The sequence below is a fragment of the Octopus sinensis genome, linkage group LG4 (genome assembly GCF_006345805.1).
Source record: "Octopus sinensis linkage group LG4, ASM634580v1, whole genome shotgun sequence".
In the NCBI taxonomy this organism is placed as follows: domain Eukaryota; kingdom Metazoa; phylum Mollusca; class Cephalopoda; order Octopoda; family Octopodidae; genus Octopus; species Octopus sinensis.
In genome coordinates this window covers 65,615,374-65,639,120 of record NC_043000.1, presented here as the reverse complement: position 1 = coordinate 65,639,120, position 23,747 = coordinate 65,615,374, and the positions used below count along the sequence as shown (strand labels likewise).

Sequence of the window (23,747 nt, the reverse complement as noted above, 5' to 3'; positions counted from 1 at the left end):
CAATATATAACACATTTTACATTTTGCCTTGTAAAATCTTAGAAGACGCATGTACACGCACGTGTACTTGGACTTGCACACATACACACAGACAGAGCTACATAAAAGTTAAATATCGACATACAATCTTTTTAATAGATGTGCTGACTTCATTATATTTTGTTTTGCTATTCGCCATGTAACTACCCCCCAGCCGCTCTCCTGTCAATGATATTTGTTACTAATAATATATTACTTCCTCCATTGAGAGATGTGACGAATTCATTTTATATTATTTGTTAAGACTGCTGCATATGTTCAAATCATTCTATATTCTACATGGTCGTATTCCGATTTAGAACTCTGCTCTTGCGTTTCCTTCTCTTCTTTTATTGCGTGTGATTTTCAGACTGAACATCAACAAATATGTTTAGTATTCTTTATTTACGTTGAAATACCAACGCTACAATCTATTCTGATGTTGTGCTGTGTAACGCGCGCGCAAAGAGCGTGGAGAAAGAAAAAAAAAAAAAGAAAAGTGTAAGCAAAAGTCATTTGAGATACGTTTCTACTGCAAGCAACGAAGACGAGAGCTATGTTAAGGTTTACATTTCAAACGTTCTCTTGCATATCAACAAATACAAATATATGCAGAAGGGTGAATGAGAAATTTCTGGTAGAAAATACTTTTTTATAGTTTTCAATGTCGACGAAATAAATATAAAAATAAAGAAAAGGGAAGAATGGTCATTGACTGTTGTAATGAACACAATAGTGTAGTCGTCTGCAACCTACTCTAGTTTGTTTAGCTTCCACTTACTTTGGCTCATTCCCAACTCCTCTCGAAGAATCTACTCTATTGTTTGTTCGACTCTATTACTTTCACCTTTCCGATTACTCTCCAATCACCAAAACATCTACACTTCTATTTACACACACAAACACACACACACACACACACACACACACACACACACACACACACACACACACACACACACACACACACACACGCACGCACACACACACTCATTACAGAGTTTTCAAGTCACCTGCAGAGGCTAAACCCTTTGACAAAGGCTAGATTCAATACCCACCCCTGTTCTATATCCGCTGTTGTTCAACACAGACCTATACTTCAGCTGTTCTTTTTTGCATGTTGATTCTACATCAGGAGCAACTTCAAAATTAAAAATATTCTAAAATACCAACGCATTGAACTTTCTGATTGTTTACATATATTTAATTGGACTAAAACAGAGTAGATACAACTTTCTTTGTTGGACACTCATCACCGAGTCAAACTTAAATTTAACTCAACTACCATACTGGTCTCACTCATCAACTTTTAAATAGTATTTTCATAAAATACTAAGCCCAAATGAACCGCTACGTGGTTACTCGTACTATATGAAATAGCAGTCAATTTCCCCTTAAAAACATTACCCTCTTACTGACATGTCGTTTTTCAAGATTGTACATTATTCCAGTTATAAAACTGAGATAGCCATGGTTTGAAAACCGTTGATGGTAGGACTCCTTAAACAGGAACACCTCAAAGGTAAACAGCAACATCAGCTAATACCTACATGATGTTAAAATGAGTTCATAAGTGTTACTATCAATTAATTTACTTCCGAAAATTTGACCTATTTTATTATGAAGTAAGTTAGAACTACGAAAGCGTATTGTTGGGTAATTTAAATATGGGCAAAGAAAGTTCTTTCCTCTGTTCTAAATGCTCTCAACTCCCAAAGAAGGATAAGAAATTTAAATGTTTGCAACAAAGATAACATCTTACGTTTTAAGCAGCAAATCCACAACTTTAGCTCGCCCACCACCATTCAGTTATGAATTCTGAAAGGGAACGATACCAAAAGAATTAATCATCCAATATTCAAACATGAACAACAATTCGAGATTTAATTTCGTGTCTGCTCGGAGATTTCCAAGCAGCTTAAACATACACGCGGCACGATTTGTTTAGAGACGTTCAGCTATATTTATGTAGCATTCATGTTTTCATAGTAATTGACAACATCGCTTAAACGAGATTTGATTTAGATAGTTGCCGTATGTCTTATATTTTAAACTCCAGCTAACATTCCAGCAAAAATAACGTTGAAATATCATTAGTATTCGACAACATAAAACAAAGAATACAATACTTCTTCATCACTTATATCACCTTTTTTTTCTTCTTAATAAATATATTTTTTATAAAAATCCATCCAACTCGTGACCTACAGTAGCTGTCACGCAACGTAAGAAGGAAGCAATGTAAGTAGGTTATATTGTAAGCGGAATAGGCAGGCACGCGTAGGAAGAAGCTGAAATACCAGGCAGCGAGAGCTGCTTTTATATTTGATATAAACTGTACACCAAATACGCTAAAATCTATACACAGACAGCAATTATATTTTATTCAGGATGTCCATAAATTGAATGTGCATGTTAGTACGCGCGCACATACACATATGCACATACGGGCACTTACAATTCAGCGAAGCACATTAATAATTAAACGTAATTTTACTAAACATATGTTCCTTCGTTTGTAGTTTTTTTAAATGACGAAAAACAAAATCTAAAGTAAATTTTCTAAATTATCCTGTATTTCCAGCAAGCAGGGACTTACATACAATGCTTTTTATACTTCTTGTAAGTAATATAATAAATAAAAAAAAACCAGCATAAGCACCTTTTAGCTGAGAGTTGCCCGGATTTATAAATAATGGGATTAAATTGCACCAGTGATTATAGAGTATTTTAGAATAGGTGGTGGTGGGAGAGGAGCGGGTGAAAGAGAAGCAGAAAAATTTTAATTTAATATCAATGAAGATGTTTAATCGGTATACGTGTGTGTGTACGCGTGCGTCAGTGCGCATGTGTGTGAGCGTGTACGAGCTTGCGAGTGACATATATATATATATATATATATATGTAGGTCCCGGGTTGATTCGGGGTTAACCACAGTAAATAAGGTACTCAATACATAGCAGAGTAAAATTAATTTATTATATAGAAGGAGCTTCTACAGGACTAGAACTGTTTCATTCAAGAGAAATCTTCAGATTTCTCTTGAATGAAACAGTTCTAGTCCTGTAGAAGCTCCTTCTATATAATAAATTAATATATATATATATATTATATATATTATATATATATATATATATATATACATATATATATATATATAGATGTATGTATGTATATGTCTACGTATGTTCATCCTCATATACACATAGATGTTTGCATGCATACACATAACATAATACATATACATTTAGACATTTATACGTATAAATATATATACAGGCATATATTCACACTGCTGCATACACGTATATATATATATATATATATATTATATATATATATATATATATATATACAAAGAGCAATAAAGATTCAAGTTAATTTAAATGAATTTACTTGAATATGGTACCTAACTTAGATGCACCAAAAAAAACCATACTGATTTAACAATACAGTAATGTGGGGTGATTATAAGCGAGAAAGAAGCAACAAGAATGGATAGGTTTTTAGTACGATCGTTTCATACAAGGACAGGTTTTATTAAAAGTTGCAAAGATTACAGCATATAAACGAGTCCCGTACTCATCAGCTAAAATACATGTGAGTTCTCTAGACATCCTAGTGTTTGAGGCTATACTCATGAAGTAATGTAGATAATTAATTAACATAAACAGATTTCTAAAGTTCATTAAGTTCTTTAAAGATGATGAACAGTCTTATCACAGAATTTTAAAAAAGTTTTGATAGCATCACAGAGAAGGTGACCTAATCCATATGAATTTCCATAGATATGATGAGGGATTATATACTCACAGAAGACAAATTTATCCATTGTTAATTACAACGAGGTGGGTCTCAATTCCTGCTTATTAGCATTACAGAGAGGGTGAATTTGCATCTATACAAAGGATTAATTCACCCTCTCTGTAATGCTAATAAGCAGGAATTGAGACCCACCTCGTTGTAATTAACAATGGATAAATTTGTCTTCTGTGAGTATATAATCCCTCATCATATCTATGGAAATTCATATGGATTAGGTCACCTTCTCTGTGATGCTATCAAAACTTTTTTAAAATTCTGTGATAAGACTGTTCATCATCTTTAAAGAACTTTAATGAACTTTAGAAATCTGTTTATGTTAATTAATTATCTACATTACTTCATGAGTATAGCCTCAAACACTAGGATGTCTAGAGAACTCACATGTATTTTAGCTGATGAGTACGGGACTCGTTTATATGCTGTAATCTTTGCAACTTTTAATAAAACCTGTCCTTGTATGAAACGATCGTACTAAAAACCTATCCATTCTTGTTGCTTCTTTCTCGCGTATATATATATATATATATTATATATATATATATATTTATTTATTTATTTATATATGTACATATATATATATATGTATATATACGTCCTCTATCACACATCTATATCCGCACATATACAAACATATGCATATCCGCATTAATGAAGGGGACGTGTGAATGAAAGTCGCACTTATGCACCGGACACAGTCTTACACTCATATACATACATATACATTTACACATATATACATACGCACACACATATACATATGAAATATATATATACATATACATATACTCACACACGTACACATTCACACAATTAAAAAGGGAAAAAATGAAAAAATATATATCAAAAATAAAAAATTAAAGTAAGTTAAGACACTTGGGAAGCTTGTGCACGAACATAGTAAAAATATGATTCTAGCCCTGATCTTGGGGGACTCAAAACCGTGACAGGTATTTTGTCACGCATGGACATGATCAAAAAAGTACAGTTCTTGAATTTAGACATGTAGCGGGGTCCAAGGAACATTTCCAGATAAGTCATCTTTCCATATTACAAAGACCGCACTTGTTACTACCGTTGATTATAGGTTTATACATTCTTCCAGAAATCCTAAAGCTGACACCTTGTTCTTTTAAGAACCATATATAACTGGATAATTTGGTAGTTTTTCGTTTACTCCAGTGTCAAGCTTAAGGTGTGTTTGTTGAACCTTGCTTTAGAATTTACCTCTGTGAGTTTTAGTGATGCGCACACGCATGCAACACACATATTCTCAGTTTTATATATATGTATATATATATATATTGTCTTTAAATATTGGTCAAGCACAACAGCGACAACAACAACAACCAGAAAACTAGGAGCATCAACCAACAAGATAAACGACAACAACAACAGCCAGAAAATCAGGAACAGTAACAACAACAACAGCAGGAAGAGACCCTCCTAAATTCTAGCATAATAGCTGATTTACTGAACGATAGTATCTCTTCAGCTCTCTCTCTCACTCACCATTCTCACAGTAGCCACCACAATTATCATCCTCGTCATCTTCAAATACTCAGAATTTTCCAGTCGAGAGATATCCACACCATTATCCTTCTCTTCTCTACTTTTGCCCAGCCTCACCTTAAATACGGCACAATTATTTCACCTCAATTGGCTTCGCTCTAATTAGCATTACACCAAAACACATTAAAGCAGAAACATACCCCATACAGTTCAAGAAGTCTTCGAACAAATTCCTTTAAAAAATCCCAGATAGACACCACTATACCCGAATATGTCACCGTAAACAATAACTCTCTCTTCGACTGGGACACGTCCCATTCCTGATTTAAATGACTTTGCAAGGTGGTAAAATTCCGCTGAGGTCGACTTTGCCTTTCATCCTTTCGGGGTCGATAAATTAAGCACCAGTTACGCACTGGGGTCGATGTAATCGACTTAATACCTATGTCTGTCCTTGTTTAGCCCCTTGTGGGTAATAAAGAAATAGATAATATTAAGTTAGACATGGCATCGGCCAGTACTGACCGAAATCTAACAAAGTATCAATATATATATATATATATATATATATATATATATATATATATATTATATATATATATATATATATATATATACATATATAAATTAAGAATGAAGTTAAACGCTGGTATTATACAAATCTTTATACTTTCGACATATGGTTCGAAGAAAACATTGGTATTATTCCCGATGGAATAAAATGATGTAAAACATTTTAACCGAATATGATTACCGCGAATATATATATATATATATATATATATATATAGTTAATCCAAACATGAACAAAGAGAAAACATAGCAACGCGAGGACGTGGAATAAGTATAGTGTTATTGGACGCTCTGAAAAGGAAAGGAAAGAAGGAGGATTTCACGTTTCGAGCGGAACGCTTCGTCAGAAATATAGAAATAGCGAATAGTCCAAAGAAAGGAAGACGGAGAAAGAAAATCGCCAATGATACACACGCGGTCATGTATTGAAATGACCGGAAGGGAATGGATGAAGAAAAAGTTCTTTCAAAGATAAAAGAGTGCATGTATGTGTATGTTTGGGTATGTGCGCACGTGCAGGTCTGTGTGTGAGTGTGTGTAATGATAGTACGTGTGTGTGTGTGTGTGTGTGGTTGTGGCTGTTTTTCTATGTGTGGTTGGGCTTAGTATCGTTTAAGGTCATGGGAATAATTTATAGTAAGAATTGTGGTAGGAGTGGCTGCCTGTTGTGTGTCTACCTACACGGGTGCGTAGAGGAATGGTCAGTATATATATATATATATATATAATATATATATATATATATATATATATATATATATATATATATATATATATATATATATATATATATATATATATATTATATATATATATATATATATATATACATATATATATAGATATATAGATATATCTATATCTATATATAGGTATATGTATACATATATATCTATGTATATATACATATTATATATAACCAATATATATATACTTCAATATATACATATATATATATATATAAATATGTATACACGTATATATGTACATATGTTTATTATATACACATATATATACATATATGTATATATATATATATATATATAGAATAAAACTTATATATAAAGAACGTGAAATTCACGAATTGACAAACACGGAAAAACGGACAGTAATTCAGAGCCTTCATTCTTCAGTCAGAAACCGATTCATCATGGCAAATTTCGGTTGTATATATATATATATATATATATATATATATATATATATATATATATATATACACACAATTGCAGCGTGGAAAGTGTTTATAAGTCATTTAAGAAACACACAAAACCGTTAGATTCACTTCAACATTTAAATTTCATTTGTCAAAATATTTTCGTTGCTTTGAGACCGCGACCTGTTCACTGACAAAGCTTAGTGCTGCATCACGAAGCTTTGTCAGTGAACAGGTCGCGGTCTCAAAGCAACGAAACTATTTTGACAAATGAAATTTAAATGTTGAAGTGAATCTAACGGTTTTGTGTGTTTCTTAAATGGCTTATAAACACCTTCCACGCTGCAATTGTTTTCGTTCCAGCACACGGTCTCAGATCAAGTCACTCGCTACATATATATATATACATATATATATATATATATATATATATACATACATGTATATACATGCATAATCCGACATATCTCCATCATCAGCTGTCCTACGGATATCATTTTGGTTTCGACAACCGGTAATCTCATTCAGTCCGGTGGTGTCAACAGCACTAAAATAAGCGTTGTTTGAAAATAAACATACCAAAGAAACCACAACTTTCAAACTAATTTACCCTGCGTACAACAGTATCGGTAAATAAATTCAATTAGTAAATCTATAATCAGCTCCTAAATATATGTAACTACACAGCGACCAAACCTTTAAGTCATACAAAAAATATTCCCCATAGTCTTTCCTAGTATGATATAAAAGTGAAAGTGTAATAACCACATTCATTCAGTCTAAATGTAGGCAGGATTCAACGCTAAATCTAAACTACAAGAAAGAAACATAAATCTATGTACATCTGTATAGGTATTAATAGTAAACAAACAATAACTAAATTGTATACTAAATAACGACGAATCTTTAAGTCCATTCAATTAATAATCCGCACACACACACACACACACACACACACACACACACACACACATACGTACATTATATGTATACACATATAACAAGGTCATCCCATAAATTCTGTCCGATTTTACCTTTTTTATAATTGAATGAAATTAAATAGTATTTTAGAATGTCTAATAGAATTGAAAATTATTTTTATGCATTTGTGCGCATTTATACTAATTAAATATTATTTTACAGAATAATAGAATTAAAATTTATTTGATTAAAACCCTTTTTAACATGGAAATTTCCAAAGAGCATTTAAGGCACATTATGCTTTATGAGTACAAAAATGGAAACTCTGCAACCGAAGCGACTCGAATCATACACTCAGTTTATGGGAAAGAATGCTAGAATGAAAGAACTTGCAGAAGATGGTTTGCAAAACTCAGAAGTGGAGATTTCAGCTTTGAAGATGAAGATTGAACAGGACATCCAGTAGAGTTTGATGATAAGCTCCTTGAAGCATTACTTGAAGAAAATCCTGCATTATCAGTTGAAGAATTGGCAATAAAGCTTAGTTCAAACCACACAACTATCCATCGTCATCTTCAACAACTTGGAAAGGTTCCTAAACTTGGAAAAGGGGTTTCTCATGGATTGTCCGAAAGCAACCGCAAATCCCGAGTTGACATCTGCTCTTCTATCCATTCTCGCGAACTCATTTCACCCTTTTTTTTATAGATTTGTGACTGGTGATGAAAATGAATCTTCTATTGAAATGTTAAACGTCGCAAATTGCAGCTTGGTAAAAGGGAAAAAGCTCAACCACAACCGAGAAGGGAACTTCATGGAAAAAAAGTTTCTTCTCTCTATCTGGTGGGATTTCATAGGAGTAATTCACTTTGAATTGTTACAACCTATGCAACAATCAATGCTCAAGTCTACTGTCAGCAATTAGAGGGTTTGAACCAAGCTTTGAAGAAAAAAAAGACCCACTTTAGTGAATCGAAAAGGAGTGATGAGAAGTCTTTTACGTTCTAAGCCTAAGTATTTCAACAGAAAGAAACACGAGGAAATAAAGAGAGAATAAAAAGAACTCGTTGGATATAGTAGTCAATGATGGTGACTGGTTGGACAAAGGTAGTTAGATAGGAGAGCTAGGAAAAAGGAGAGAGTATAGAGTACTGGTGATCCGAAAACCAATGTGCGCGTGCGTTTGTGTATGTGAGAGTTAGTGTGTGCTTGTGGATATGGGCTCGTAAGTTTGATGTGTGGATGAGTTCGTGTGTAAGTGTGGGCGTCTGTGATTTGTGGGAGTGTAGATGTTGGTGTGCGTACTGGGAAGTGGTCAGTGCTAGTGTGTGCGGAGTGGTATGGAGTGGTGTAATGTGCAGTGGTGGGGTGGGGCATGTGATGTGGTGTGGCAGTGTTGGTATTTGGGGATGTGAGGGTGAGATTTGAGTTTGGGGTAAGGATGTGGCGGTGAGAATGTGGGTGGGGTGAGATGTGGAGTTTGTGGGTAGAGGATGTGAGGTGTGTTGGATGTAGGATGGGGGGGTTGTGTGGGTTGGGGGGGTGGGGGGTGTGGGGGGGATGGGGGGGTGTATGGAGGGTTATAAACGAAGTGAGAAGGTGGTTAGGAGTGAAGAGAAGTAGGCGTCAGGGCAAGATAGGAGAGGTGGGTAGAAGTAGAGAGGGGAAGGAGGTGCCAGATGAATAGAAGAGGGGAAGGAAGTCAGATGAAGAGGGAAGGGGATTTGAGCTCATGTGGCAGAAAGGAGCGGAAAAAGATTAATTCTTGTTCACAGCGAAGGTGGAAGTCCGGATGGCCCCTATACAAAATACACATACACACACACATACACACAATATACATATATGCATATATATATGCATATATATATATGTATATATATATATATATATCCATATATATATATATATATATATATATATCCATATATATACTTTGATACTTTGATAGGTTTCGGCCATTATTGGCCCAGGCCATGTCTAACTTAATAGCACCACCTGGTGAAGTCTTTCAAGTCAGAATTTGGCCCACTCAAGTAGAGAGTTATTGTTTACAGAGACATATCCGGGTGTAGGGGGTTTATCCGGGATTTCTTGAAGGAATCTGTCCAAAGACTTCTTGAACCCTATAGGGTCAGTTTCTGTTTTAATGTGTTTTGGTGTAATGTTAAAGAGAGCGGGGCCAATTGAGGTGAAATAATTGTGCCGTATTGTTGTTATGAGATGAGAGTGCGATTTTTGTTTTGGGCGGATGGCACGGGGCCCAAGCTTGGATGTACCTTAAAGGTGATGCCAACATCATTTGGGCAATGCTGATGGAATATTTTCCACATCATGCAGATGATGTAGCGCTCACGACGACGTTGGAGAGAATAGAGTTTTAGCTTTTCTAGTCGACCCCAATAGTCGAGGCCTGTCATGCCATCTATCTTTTTTGTGATTGCCCTTTGAGGTGCTTCAACTTTTATGATACCTTGTATTGTGTGGGGAGACCACAGTGGACAACAGTATTCAAGGTGGGGTCGGGCAAAAGTGGAGAAGAGAAGGATAATGGTGTGGATATCTCTCGACTGGAAAGTTCTGAGAATCCAGGAACACATTCTGCGGGCCATGTCAACTTTGGTGTTTATATGAGTGGCCCAGCTTACGTTGTTGTCCACAATTACTCCCAAGTCTCTGATGTTGTTGGACGCCGCGAGAGTTTCACCTGAAGGAAGGGAGTATGGGAGTTTCAGGGCATCCTCTTTTCCAAAGTGGATTAGCTCAAATTTATCCTCGTTCAGCAGCATATTGTTTTTTTTCTGCCCATTGGATAACAGCCAGTAGATCTGACTGAAGGCATGTCCGGTCACTCGCCTCATTTATGACCTTCTGTAGCTTGGAGTCATCTGCAAAGATTTTTATGTTGCTGTGCTTGATGATGTCATTAATGTCATTAATGTAAATGATGAAAAGAAGTGGGCCCAGCACAGTGCCTTGCGGAACGCCACTACTGACTTTGGCTGGGCTTGATTTTACCCCTTCAACTACAACATGTTGAGATCTGTCTGTCAGGAAACACTTAATCCATTTCAGTAACTTTCCAGAGACACCAATGTTGGATAGTTTTTTCAATAGGATCTTGTGATCGACCCTGTCGAAGGCCTTACTGAAATCAAGGTAGATGACATCGGTGTTGGAGCCCTCTCCCAAGCTCTCAAAATGTCCTCAAAGTGATGCAGGAGCTGCGTTAGGCAGTCCCTTCCATTACGGAACCCATGTTGGTTGGAGATCAGCCGTCTGTTGCTTTCCAGAAATTGGGTTATTCGAGATCTCACCACCCTCTCAAATACCTTGATGATATGAGAGGTGAGTGAGATCGGACGGTAATTCACTGCAAGGGACTTGTTTCCCTTTTTGAAAACTGGGACAACAGACTGGGACAGAAGGTTTTTTGGAATATAGCCAGCATCCAGTGAGTTTCTCCACAGATTAGCAAGGGGAGATGCAAGTTGGTGTCGACACACCTTCAGGACACAAGCAGGGAACCTATCGGGGCCTACTGCTGAATTGTGTTTTATATTTCGTTTATCGCCGCTAAGACATCAGGGGCACTAAACGTTATGTCCGATATAGTGTGTTGGGGGTTGACATCACTGATACAGCCCAGATCGGCCATATCAGGATTGCTGAAAACAGAGCAGTATTGTTTCTGCAGTATCTCGGCCATGGATTTGGCATTATCTTGGAGAGTGCCAGTTTCGTCAATTAGAGGGCCTACAGTGGAGACAGTGACCCTGCGTTTCCTCGCAAATGAAAAGAACACTTTGGGGTTGAGTTTGATTTTTTCAATGGCCCACTTCTCCTCAGCTGATCTTTGGTTATTGATGAGGGTCTTCATGCATTGTTGGAGGTTATATTTTTTGGATTCAAGCAGTGCGATAGCCGTCGAATGTGTGTGTTGCTGTTGGCAGTACTTTAGTTTGTTAATTTTTTTGTTTGTTCTTTTTATTTTTCTGATAATGGTTTTTCTGTTTTGGGGGATTCTGCACTTTTTGTTCACAGGTCTTGGTGGGGAGTGTTTTTGCACATATGTCTGTGACGGTGTCTACAAAGATCTGCCAAGATGTTTTATGGTTGGTGGAGATGTGTGTATGTGTAAAGGACCAGTCAACATTTGATAGCTCGTTCCTGATTGCATCCCAGTTGGCTTTATGGAGATCCATGTTGTCAAATGGGTGGGCTGGAGGAAGGTCACTAGGATTAGCTTTCGGCTGGTGGAATTTCATGTTACAGAGAACCATGTCATGGTCTGAAAGAAGGGTTTTTTTCCACTGTAACGTTATGTATAGTGTTAGTGTGGTTACTAAACACTAGGTCCAAAATGTTCTGATGTCTTGTTGGTGCAAGGACAAGTTGGACAAGAAAAACTCATTCGTAAAGTCGAAAAGTGACTCTGCTGCTTCTTTGTCAGCGGTTGAGGCGGGAGTGCTTGGTTTCAAACAGTTTGTAGTCCAGTCAACACAGGGTAGATTGAAGTCTCCCATCATGAGTATGTTGCTAGAATGGCACTGTTGAATAAAGCACTTAATGCTGTTGAGGCATTCTTTAAAGCACAGTATGGGTGTTTGGGGCGGCCTATAGAGCCCAATTACTGTCAGGTCATTGGCTTTGTTGTGCACGGTGACTGATTCACAGTAGCCATTGGAGAATATACTATTTCCATCTGCCGTAAATGAATCATGCAGGAAAATGGCAGTTCCACCCTTCCTCCTGCCGATACGATCCGCGCGGATGGTTGTGAAATTCTTCACTCTCACTTCGGCTTCCAAGTGGGAGTTGTCAAGGTGGGTCTCAGTGAGAATGAAGAAAGGTGTGGTGTGAATGGTTACCAACCCAGTCTTCAATGAATTGGACCTTCCATTTTTGTGCATTGATGGAAGGGCTGACACCTTGTGCATTGAGTAGGAATGTGGAGGTTAGTGTAGTGGCTGGTTTTGACTGTTGCAGGGGGCTTGGATTTTTTGTGTGTGTTAGTGGCAGCAATGTGGGGAATTGGTGCACTGGGGTAATAGCATAGGATGGTGTTGAGTGATGGCTAGAATGTTTTTGTGTATCTCTTTTGCCATGTTCAACATGGCTAAAAAAGAATTTTCCTGCTTAGGGAGCAGTTTTTGGCTGGAGGTGTGGTTGCACTGTTGGATAGGGTTGTAGTTTCCACTTTTGTTGTTGTTGTTTTTGTGTCTTCCTGAAAAGACTGGACCAGCATTACTGCAGCATGGTGTGTTTCTATTTTTATTGTTATTCAGGTTTGTGTGTTGGCTTGAGGCCCCGTTTCTGTTTGTGCGTCGGGTCCCTGGAAGATGAGTGAAGGGACAGTCACTCAGTAGACATGTTCTCTCACGTTGGGAATACCGGCAGATTTTGGGACTCCGAGTTGTGTGGTTTTGAATTTCGATTTACTATTTGGTGGTGTTGATGTTATTGTGGGATGCGTGCTTTGGCCTTGGCCGGTAGTGCGTCTAGTGCCGGGTAGATGCGTGAAGATGCAGTCACTATTTGTGCAGAGTCTCTGGCGCAGTGAATAGCGGCATATTTGGGATTTCTTGTTTGAGCCGTGGGGGGCGCATTCTGCTTCCTATGTTTCTTTAAGTTTTTTTACTGCAGTAGTATTGAGGTGGTGATGTGGGGAAGAGGGCAGTGGTTTCTTATTTGGTTTTCTGTTGGTATTTTTGGTGATAGAAGACGATGGTGGCAGCGGTGGTGATGATGATGATGATAATTGTGGTGGTTGCTGTGAGAGCGGTGAAAAGATACTGGCATTTAGTGAATCGTCTAGTAAGCTAGAGTTGAGGAGTGGCTGTTGTTCTTGTTGCTGTGGCTGTTGTTGTTGTTGTTGTGCCTGACCGATGTCAGGTCAGCCATTGTGCTGGGAACCAGGAGTGGCTCATTCTGTTGTTGTTGTTGTTGTGGCTGCTGATTTTCTAGCTGTTGTTGTTCTTGAACTGTGAAAATATGTAGAAGCTTTTCATAATGGCCTCTTATCAGTTTGAAAGATACTTCGATATGTTTCAACTTGCTACGAATCTGTTTGACGGATCGTGTGTTGACCACTTGTGATGTTTTTTCGGCAATCTCATTCAAACACAAGACATTTAGATTTTCTGTTTGGGAAAGAGAGAGCCATGTTTTATTAAAATATCAATTTCGTTATCAGACCAATTTCGTCTGTTGCAGGCCTGCAAGTTAGTCATGTTTGTTTTTCTTTTGTTTGTTTTCCTTTTGATTTTTGAAAATATATATATTCTTTCTTGGGAGTTAAAGAAGTGTATATATATATATAAATGTTCTCTCTTAAGGGTGTGAGTTTTTGATTATTTGGTTGTTTGAGGATATTAAAAGAAAAACAGGTGTATGTAACAATTTGTAGTTAAATGAAAACGTACTTACGGGTGTGTAGGCAAACACATGGTTACAAATATATATATATTTAAGGTCAGTTAGTTTTGAAGCTGTGTAGCTGGCTACTGACTTGGGAGAGAAACAATAGACGTCCGTCCACTCCAACAGTTAATCCATATATATATATATATGTATATATATATATATATATATATATATATATATATATATATATATATATATATATATATATTATATCCAAGTATATATCTCCATGTTATATCCATATTATATATATATATATATATATATAAAAGAAGGTTTGGAGGTGATGTACAGGTATTATATAACCTTATTTTTTCTAATATAATATACAATATATGTATATATAGTATATATATCTATATTTGTATATATATAATATATATATATATATATATATATATATATATATATATATATATATATATATATATATATTATATATATTTATATCCAATGTATATATATATACATACACCCATACATACATACACCCATACACATACATGCATCCTACACACACAGACATACACACTCACACATACATACACACACTCACTCACACACCTGCATGTACGCGCACACACATGCACATACACACACTTCCACACACACACACGTACATACATACACACTCATACACATACACACACACACACGGACATACATCTATACACACACATATACACACACATACTTACATACATTCATCGGACACACTGACACCCAGACCTACACACAGACACACTCACACATCCACACACACACATACTTACACACACACTCGCAGGCGCGCGCACATACACGCTTGTGCGCGTTCGCGCACGCATACACGCATGCATGCACCTCGCTCGTGGGTACCGACTAGATCTCCTGTTCGTATCTGGGGCTGGCGCGTGTCTTTGGGTTCTCCCACGCCTGCCGCCGCGGGACCACTCTTCCATCATTCCCTCAGCTGCAGTTTTTTTCCTTAATACCCCCTTTTTGTACACACACGCACACACATACACACACCCACTCACACACACACATTTGCATATATATATACATTACACTTACACACACTTCAAATTTACTTGCCATACATACAACTACGCACACTGGACACACACACACTACCACTCAACACACACACTGGCACGTTACATACGCCCCCACCCTTTCCCTCCTTCCCTTCTTCCCTCCTTCCTCCTTTTTTTACCACTGACCACTCACTTGAGACTTGCTATGTCAACTACTGTTCGCCCTACTACACACACTTACATACAGACGCACGCACTAACATATACATATATTTTTTTGTTTTTTTATCTCGCCTCACACATACACACACGCACACGCACACACTCACACATACATACACATCATTTTTGTTACCAACCTTCCTGTCTCCACTCTTTTGGCTTTAAAAACCTACTTTGCCCTTGTTATCCAAAACTTCCGGTCTTTCAGCATGTGTACTTCGTAAACACCAGTCGCGTTTTTTTCCCTCTGTTCGCCCACATCGGGATCCTTCTTTCTTCCTTCTCTTATGTTTCCGACGAAGAGCTCCGCTCGAAACGTCATACCCTCCTTCTTCCATTTTCCTGAGCGCCTAATAATAATAATACTGTAATTGTTCCACGTGTTGTTGTTTTTTCTGTTTTCCCGTTTGGATTAACCTTATATATATATATAATATATATAATATATATATATATGGATAGATAGATATCCATATATATCCATATGTATATCTATCTATCCATCTGCACGCATATGTTTTTTCTTTCCTTCTTTCTGTGTTTTTTCTCTGTGTATCTTTCTGTTGAAGAGCGTAGGCTCGAAACGTTAAAGACTTGTCTTATTTATATTTCCTGAGCGCCATACTAATACAATTGTTTGTTTGTATTCCACCTGCCTTCGTCTTTTGTTTATTTCCGTAAACCTGCCTTCGTCTTTTGTCTATTTTCATAAAGCTTCCCGTTATATATATTATATATAAATATATATATATATATATATTGATATCCATTTATATAGATATATATATGTAAGTGTGTATATGTATATATATATATATATATATATATATATATATATATATATAAACATGCATAGAAAAAGTGAATGGGGAGACAGACAGCTATATATGTTTATCAGTCATATTCTTATGAGATACCCGATTTCGTAGGACATCAGTTTATTGGTTTCTATATAACCTTTACACTTCTTTTATCGTTAAAATTATTATCGTCTTGCACGTATATGATGGTTAATTTTTATACGATAATAGAAATATATTTGTGATATTTGACAAAACAAGAGACGGTGTGCTGGCAGAAACATTAGCACGCCGGGCGAAATGCGTAGCTGTATTTCGTCTGCCGTAACGTTCTGGTTCGAATTCCGCCGAGGTCGACTTTGCCTTTAATACTTTCGGGGTCGATTAAATAAGTAGCAGTTATGCACTGAGCTCGATATAATCGACTTAATCCGTTTATCTGTCCTTGTTCGTCCCCTCTGTGTTTAGGCCCTGTGGGCAATAAATAAATAAGAAACGTTAGTACGCGGGCGAAATGCTTAGCGGTACTTCTTCTGTCTTTACGTTCTGAGTTCAAATTCCGCCGAGGTCAACTTTGCCTTTCATCCTTTCGGAGCCGATAAATTAATCGACTGGCCCCGTCCCTCAAAATTTCGGGCCTTGTGCCTAGAGTAGAAACGATTGTGACAAAACAAAATACCAAATAGTTTGAATGCAATGCTTCTATTTTATATCACTATAATCCCACTTTCAGTTAATCCCATTTTAATAGTTTTATTTCCTCGGCCTATTGTTGAGCAGTCGGTATACAGCTGGTCTTAAAATGAACTGTACTCGCTCTTCAAACGAAAACCGGCTTTGTTATTTCTAAATAGATGTGTCAAAACAATGCCTGAAAGGAAGTGTTTATCTCTCAGATTAAAAGTGAAGGTTTGCTGGAAGCCTGTGCCACAGTAATTTTCTCGACTCTTGCTGTTACTGCAGTCACAGTTCCTATTATAGTGAGTGACCCTCCCCAAATTTATTTTCTGTATGTTTATTGCTGCTGTCACGACCTCTATCCACTTGCAGGAAGTTCTTTTTAGTTCTACTATTACGTTGTTACATAGAAAGAAATTGAATAATAATAGACATCATGAGTCCAGAGAAATTCACTGGAAAAAAGTGCTAGGAAAAGTCATTAGGGAATTTCCATAAATGAGTGACGTTTTGATTCATTGTTTTAAGCTATTGATATATATATAATAGAAGGGAATATAATTCCAAACTTAAGATAAGTACATTTATTCTATTATTATTTTATTATTATTATTATTATTATTATTATTATTATTATTATTATTATTATTATTATTATTTTAGACCTGATGAGTGACTATATTTTTAAATAGAATTAATTTTAGATCGATTTAATTTTAAATCGAATTGATTTTATTATTATTATCTATTTGAAAATATACCCACGAAACCCGCGTACTCTTTTTACTACTATTTACTATTTATTATTTTTGTACTTTATTGATTTTTATTATAAAGTTTTTATAGTATATGTTTTCTATATGCTGTGAATAACATCTTTCATTATTGAATTGTTTAATAGAGGTTTTTCTCTAAATTATATACATATACATACACACATACATACATGCATGCATACATACATACATACATACATACATACATACATACATACATACATACATACATACATACATACATCAAAATGTGACCGCATGTGTACCGTTGGCAATTTTTTTCCTCCGTCTTCCCTTCCTTGGATCTTTCCTTTTCCTATGTTTCTGACGAAGAGCTCCGCTCGAAACGTTAAATCCTCCTTCTTTCTTTCCTTTCCTGAGCGTCCAATAACACTATACTTGTTTCACGTCCTCGTGTTGTTGTGTTTTCTCTTTGTGTTTTCATGTTTGGATTAACTTTATACATATATATATATATATATATATATAATATATATATATATATTAATATATATATATATATTATATATATATATATATATATATATATATATATATATATATATATATATATTAATATAGTTCTTTCGTATGTACTGACAGGTAATATGTGACTTAAGATATTTATGTTTTATTTGTTTCACTGGACTGGGACCATGTTGTGGCACCGTCTTGCAGGACATTTTTTTAAAGCTTTATACTTTTTCTGTCGTTCTCTTGCAAAAAACCAACAACGGCTATTTAGTAGTGAAGGATAAATATATATACATGCATACACTACGGGCTCCAACACAGTTTCCGTCTTCCAAATTCACTCACAAAGCATTGGTCAGCCGGGGATATAGTAGAAGACACTTGCCCAAAGTTGCCGCGTAGTGGGACTTAATCCGAAATCACATGGTTGCAAAGCGATCTTCTTAAACACACAATCATACTTTGTTATTTATATGTCTTAAATGAAATGCACTATTTTTCTAACTGCTAACTAAATTGTGATTTTCATTGAGTGTGTGTGTGTGTGTGTGTGTGTGTGTGTGTGTGTGTGTGTGTGTGTGTGAGTGTGTGTGTGTGTGTGTGTGTGTGTGTGTGTGTGCGTGCGCGACTATTTCCCGTCCACTGACTTCATATGTTGTTTTAAAGAGTTAAAAACAAAAAAAAACTTTTAAATAAATTAACTAAACCTGAACTGCGTAAAGAATTATACCGATACGAAATTAAAGCGTTTCGAAAACGTAGAGAAATGTGTTGAATTATAAATGTGTTGAATTATAAATATGACATTAATTTGGGCTCATATAAGGAGATGGGCAAACGCGAAAAAAAAAAACGAAAAAAAACAGAAGTAATTATAAAACAGTATGAGGGAAATGCCAAAGGCATTTGCGCGTGTCATTTGGTAAACTAAAGCGAACTGATATTTCAGGAAATTATATGATTAAAATAAATTTTAAGATATGGTTTATAAAATTTATAAAAATAAATGTTCCTTCTCAAGCCATGCCAGGCTCATAAGGTTTCAGTGGTGTAGAAATTCCCCACCTGGGTGGGACGCCGGATTATTCATTTTTGCCAGCTGAGTGGAATGGAGCAACATGAAAATGAAGTGTTTTGCTCAAGAACACAACACATCGCCCGGTTCAGGAATCGAAACCACAACCATACGATCATGTGTTCAACACCCTAACCACTAAGCCACGCGCCTCCACGATAAAATTTGTAACCATTACCAAAATAGTTTCTTCGTGGTAAAAAATTATGCTTGACAAGGAAAAGCAAAATATGAAAAAGAAGAAATATTTTACACCGTCTAATCGTGGAAAGTAAAGCATAAGGGTACAAGTATATTTTCGCACGTCACCGAAATCTATCCTGCTTTACACGTTCGCTTTAAGTTGGTACCACATACTATAGCTACAAGTAAAGATGTTACGAAATTTAAAGGAAAATTGGTAGGAAAGGATAAAAAGCAGAAAGGAAGCTTACAGACAGAAGAATTCAATCAAATGTCGGTGTTTAAGACTGGGTATATGATTTAGGATTCTAAACATTAGACGCAGACATGGTTGTGTAGTAAGAAGCTTTCTTCCCAACCACATGATGTTCAGTTTTACTGCGTGACACCTAGGGCAAGTGTCTTTTACTATAGCCACAAGCCGACCAAAATCTTGTAAGTGGAAACTGAAAGAAGCCCGTCGTGTGTGTGTATATATAAATGTGTGTGTGTATGGTGGCTTTCTGTCTGTGTTCGCCCCTCCCCACCGCTTGGCAAGTGGTGTTGTGTTTACGTTCCTGTAACTTAGTTCGGCAAAGGAAATGGAAAGAATAAGCAACAAGCTTAAAAAAAGCACTGGGGGTCGATTTGTTCGACTAAAAGGTCTTCAAGGCGGTGCCCCAGCATGGCCGCAGTCAACTGACTGAAACAAGCAAAAGTTAAAAGATTATAGGATTATGTTTAACATTCAAGAGGGTAGTTTTTATAAGAAGTCGTGCTTGGAACACTAGTAAATTCTTAGTCTAACCTATTTCTTGTGTACAGGTGCAAGCTCATATCAGAGATTGTCTCAGGAAATGTTTAAAATGGAGGTGGAAAAGAAGCAATTTAATCTTAAAGAATTGTTAGAGAGATTGTGTTGCTATTCGTAACAAGTTGAACGACCATTATAGATGAATGTAAAGGAAATGTAAAAAAAAAAAAAATAATATATAAAAAATAAATTGAGTGCTGAAGGAAAAGTGAAATTATTATGTGTAGTGTGAAGCAGTGATGGCAATTTAGCAATGTTAAAGGTAGAACTAGCATTTTTTCAAGGCTAATTAGCAGGAATATTTTGAATCTAGCATTTAGTAGGAAAACTCGCTCATTAAAAAAAGATTTTAGCAGTTTATCATTATATATCTTTGTGTGTATGCGCATGCCTTATGAGAAATTGTTGTGTGGTGTATGAGTGCTTATGTCTTTGTGTGTGTCTTATATATACATACATACATACATACATATATATATATATATATATATATATATATATATATATATATATATACGAGAAAGAAGCAACAAGAATGGATAGGTTTTTAGTACAATCGTTTCATACAAGGACAGGCTTTATTAAAAGTTGCAAAAATTACAGCATATAAACGTGTCCCGTACTCATCAGCTAAAATACATGTGAGTTCTCTAGACATCCTAGTGGTTGAGGCTATACTCATGAAGTAATGTAGATAATTAAGTAACATAAACATATTTCCAAAGTTCATTAAAGTTCTTTAAAGATGATGTACAGTCTTATCACAGAATTTTAAAAAAGTTTTAATAGCATCACAGAGAAGGTGACCTAATCCATAGTGCACATATGAATTTCCAGAGATATGATGAGGGATTACATACTCACAGAAGACAAATTTATCCATTGTTAATCACAACGAGGTGGGTCTCAATTCCTGCTTATTAGCATTACAGAGAGGGTGAATTAATCCTTTGTATAGATGCACAATTTCCAATGGTGTAGATGTAAATTTCCAGAGAAATGAAGAGGAATTAGAGGAATGAAGAGGAATGAAGAGAAATGAAGAGGAATAGCAGTAATGTGATTAATGTGGCAAATACCTAATCATATAACAAGAATTGATACCTACCTCATTGTGTTCAACCATTGATAAATTTATCGCCTGTGAATATGAAATTCCTCTTCATTTCTCTGGAAATTTACATCTACACCATTGGAAATTGTGCATCTATACAAAGGATTAATTCACCCTCTCTGTAATGCTAATAAGCAGGAATTGAGACCCACCTCGTTGTGATTAACAATGGATAAATTTGTCTTCTGTGAGTATGTAATCCCTCATCATATCTCTGGAAATTCATATGTGCACTATGGATTAGGTCACCTTCTCTGTGATGCTATTAAAACTTTTTTAAAATTCTGTGATAAGACTGTACATCATCTTTAAAGAACTTTAATGAACTTTGGAAATCTGTTTATGTTACTTAATTATCTACATTACTTCATGAGTATAGCCTCAACCACTAGGATGTCTAGAGAACTCACATGTATTTTAGCTGATGAGTACGGGACACGTTATATGCTGTAATTTTTGCAACTTTTAATAAAGCCTGTCCTTGTATGAAACGATTGTACTAAAAACCTATCCATTCTTGTTGCTTCTTTCTCGCTTATAATCACCCCACATTACTGTATTGTTAAAACAGTATAGTTTTTTTTTGGTGCATCTAAATTAGGTACCATATTCAAGTAAATTCATTTAAATTAACTTGAATCTTTATTGCTTTTTGTATATATATATATATATATATAATTTTAATCCAAACGGGAAACAAAAAAACAACAACAATGGAACAATTACAGTATTATTATTAATAGGCGCTCAGGAAAAGGAAGCAGGGAGGTATGACGTTTCGAGCGGAGCTCTTCGTCGGAAACATAAAGAAGGAAGAGAGAGAAAGAAAGATCCCAGAGCGGGCAACAGGGAAAGAGAAAAAAGACGACTGGTGTTTACGAGTTGCACATGGTGAAAGGCGGATGTTTACGAAAACAGAGCAAAGTGGGTTTTTAAAGGCAAAAGAGTGGAGACAAGGTTGGTAACGCAACAGATGTGTGTGTATGTGTGAGTGTGTGCGTGTGCGTGTGTGTATGTGTGTGTGTGAGGCGAGATGAAAAAACAAAAAAAATATATATGTGTGTGTTAGTGTGTGCGTCTGTGTGTAGGCGTGTGAGGTAGGGCGAGATAGTGGTCAGCTTAGCAGACAAAGGTCAGTAGTAAGAAAAAGAAGGAAGGAGGAAGGGAGGGAGGGGAAGGGGTGGGGGCGTATGTAGCGTGCCAGCGTTTGTTGAGTAGTAGTGTATGTGTGTGTCCAGTGTCGTGGTGGTATAAATGGCGAGTAGATTGAATGTGTGTAAGAGTAATGTATATATTTAAGCAATGTGTGTATATGTGTGCGCGCGTGTGTAACGAAAAAAGGGGGGGGTAAGGAAAAAGGACTCCAGCTGAGGGGAAGATGGAAGAGTGGTCCCGCGGAGGCGGGCGTGGGAAAACCCAACGACACGCGACGGTCCCAGGAACGGGCGGGAGGTCTTGTCGGTTCCAAGAGCGAGGTGCCTGCGGAGCGTATGCGTACACGAACCGGCGCAAGCGCGTGCGTGCGCGAGCCTGCGAGTATGTGCGTAAGTATGTATGTGTGTGGATGTGTGAGTGTGTCTGTGTGTATGTCCGGGTGGCAGTGTGTCCGATGAATGTATGTGAGTATGTGTGTATGTATGTGTGTGCATAGATGTATGTCCGTGTGTGTGTGTGTGTGTATGTGTGTGAGTGTGTATGTATGTACGTGTGGGTGTGGGGAAGTGTGTGTATGTGCATGTGTGTGCGCGTACATACAGGTGTGTGAGTGAGTGTGTGTGTGTATGTATGTGTGAGTGTGTATGCATGTGTGTGTAGGATGCATGTATGTGTATGGGTGCATGTATGCGTGTGTGTATGTATGTATGTGTACGTGCGTGTGTGTGTGTGTATGCGTGTAGGTGTGCGCGTGTGCATGCATGCATGCATGCATGTGCGTATGTGTGTGTGTGTGTGCATGTGTGTGGGTATATATGTATGTGCGTATATGTGTGTGTGTGTGCGTACATGTGTGTGTGTGTGTATGCATGTGTGTGTATGTAGGTGTGTGGGCGTGTGTGTATAGGTGTATGTATGTAAGTATGTATGGGTGTGTCCGTGTATGTGTGTGTATGTATGTGTGTGTATGTAGGTGTGTGGGCGTGTGTATATGTGTGTGTATGTAGGTGTGTGGGCGTGTGTATATAGG

The 23,747-nt window shown here is 36.6% G+C and overlaps 1 long non-coding RNA gene across 1 annotated transcript in view; it reads left to right on the top strand.

The window, feature by feature from the left end:
• Positions 1–6,549, top strand: part of LOC118762986 — a 15,636-nt gene extending 9,087 nt beyond the window's left edge. Inside the window, exon 3 of the long non-coding RNA XR_004998741.1 lies at positions 6,458–6,549. This is a non-coding gene — a long non-coding RNA (uncharacterized LOC118762986). The remainder of the gene's footprint in view (positions 1–6,457) is intronic.
• The last annotated feature ends 17,198 nt before the right edge of the window (positions 6,550–23,747 follow it).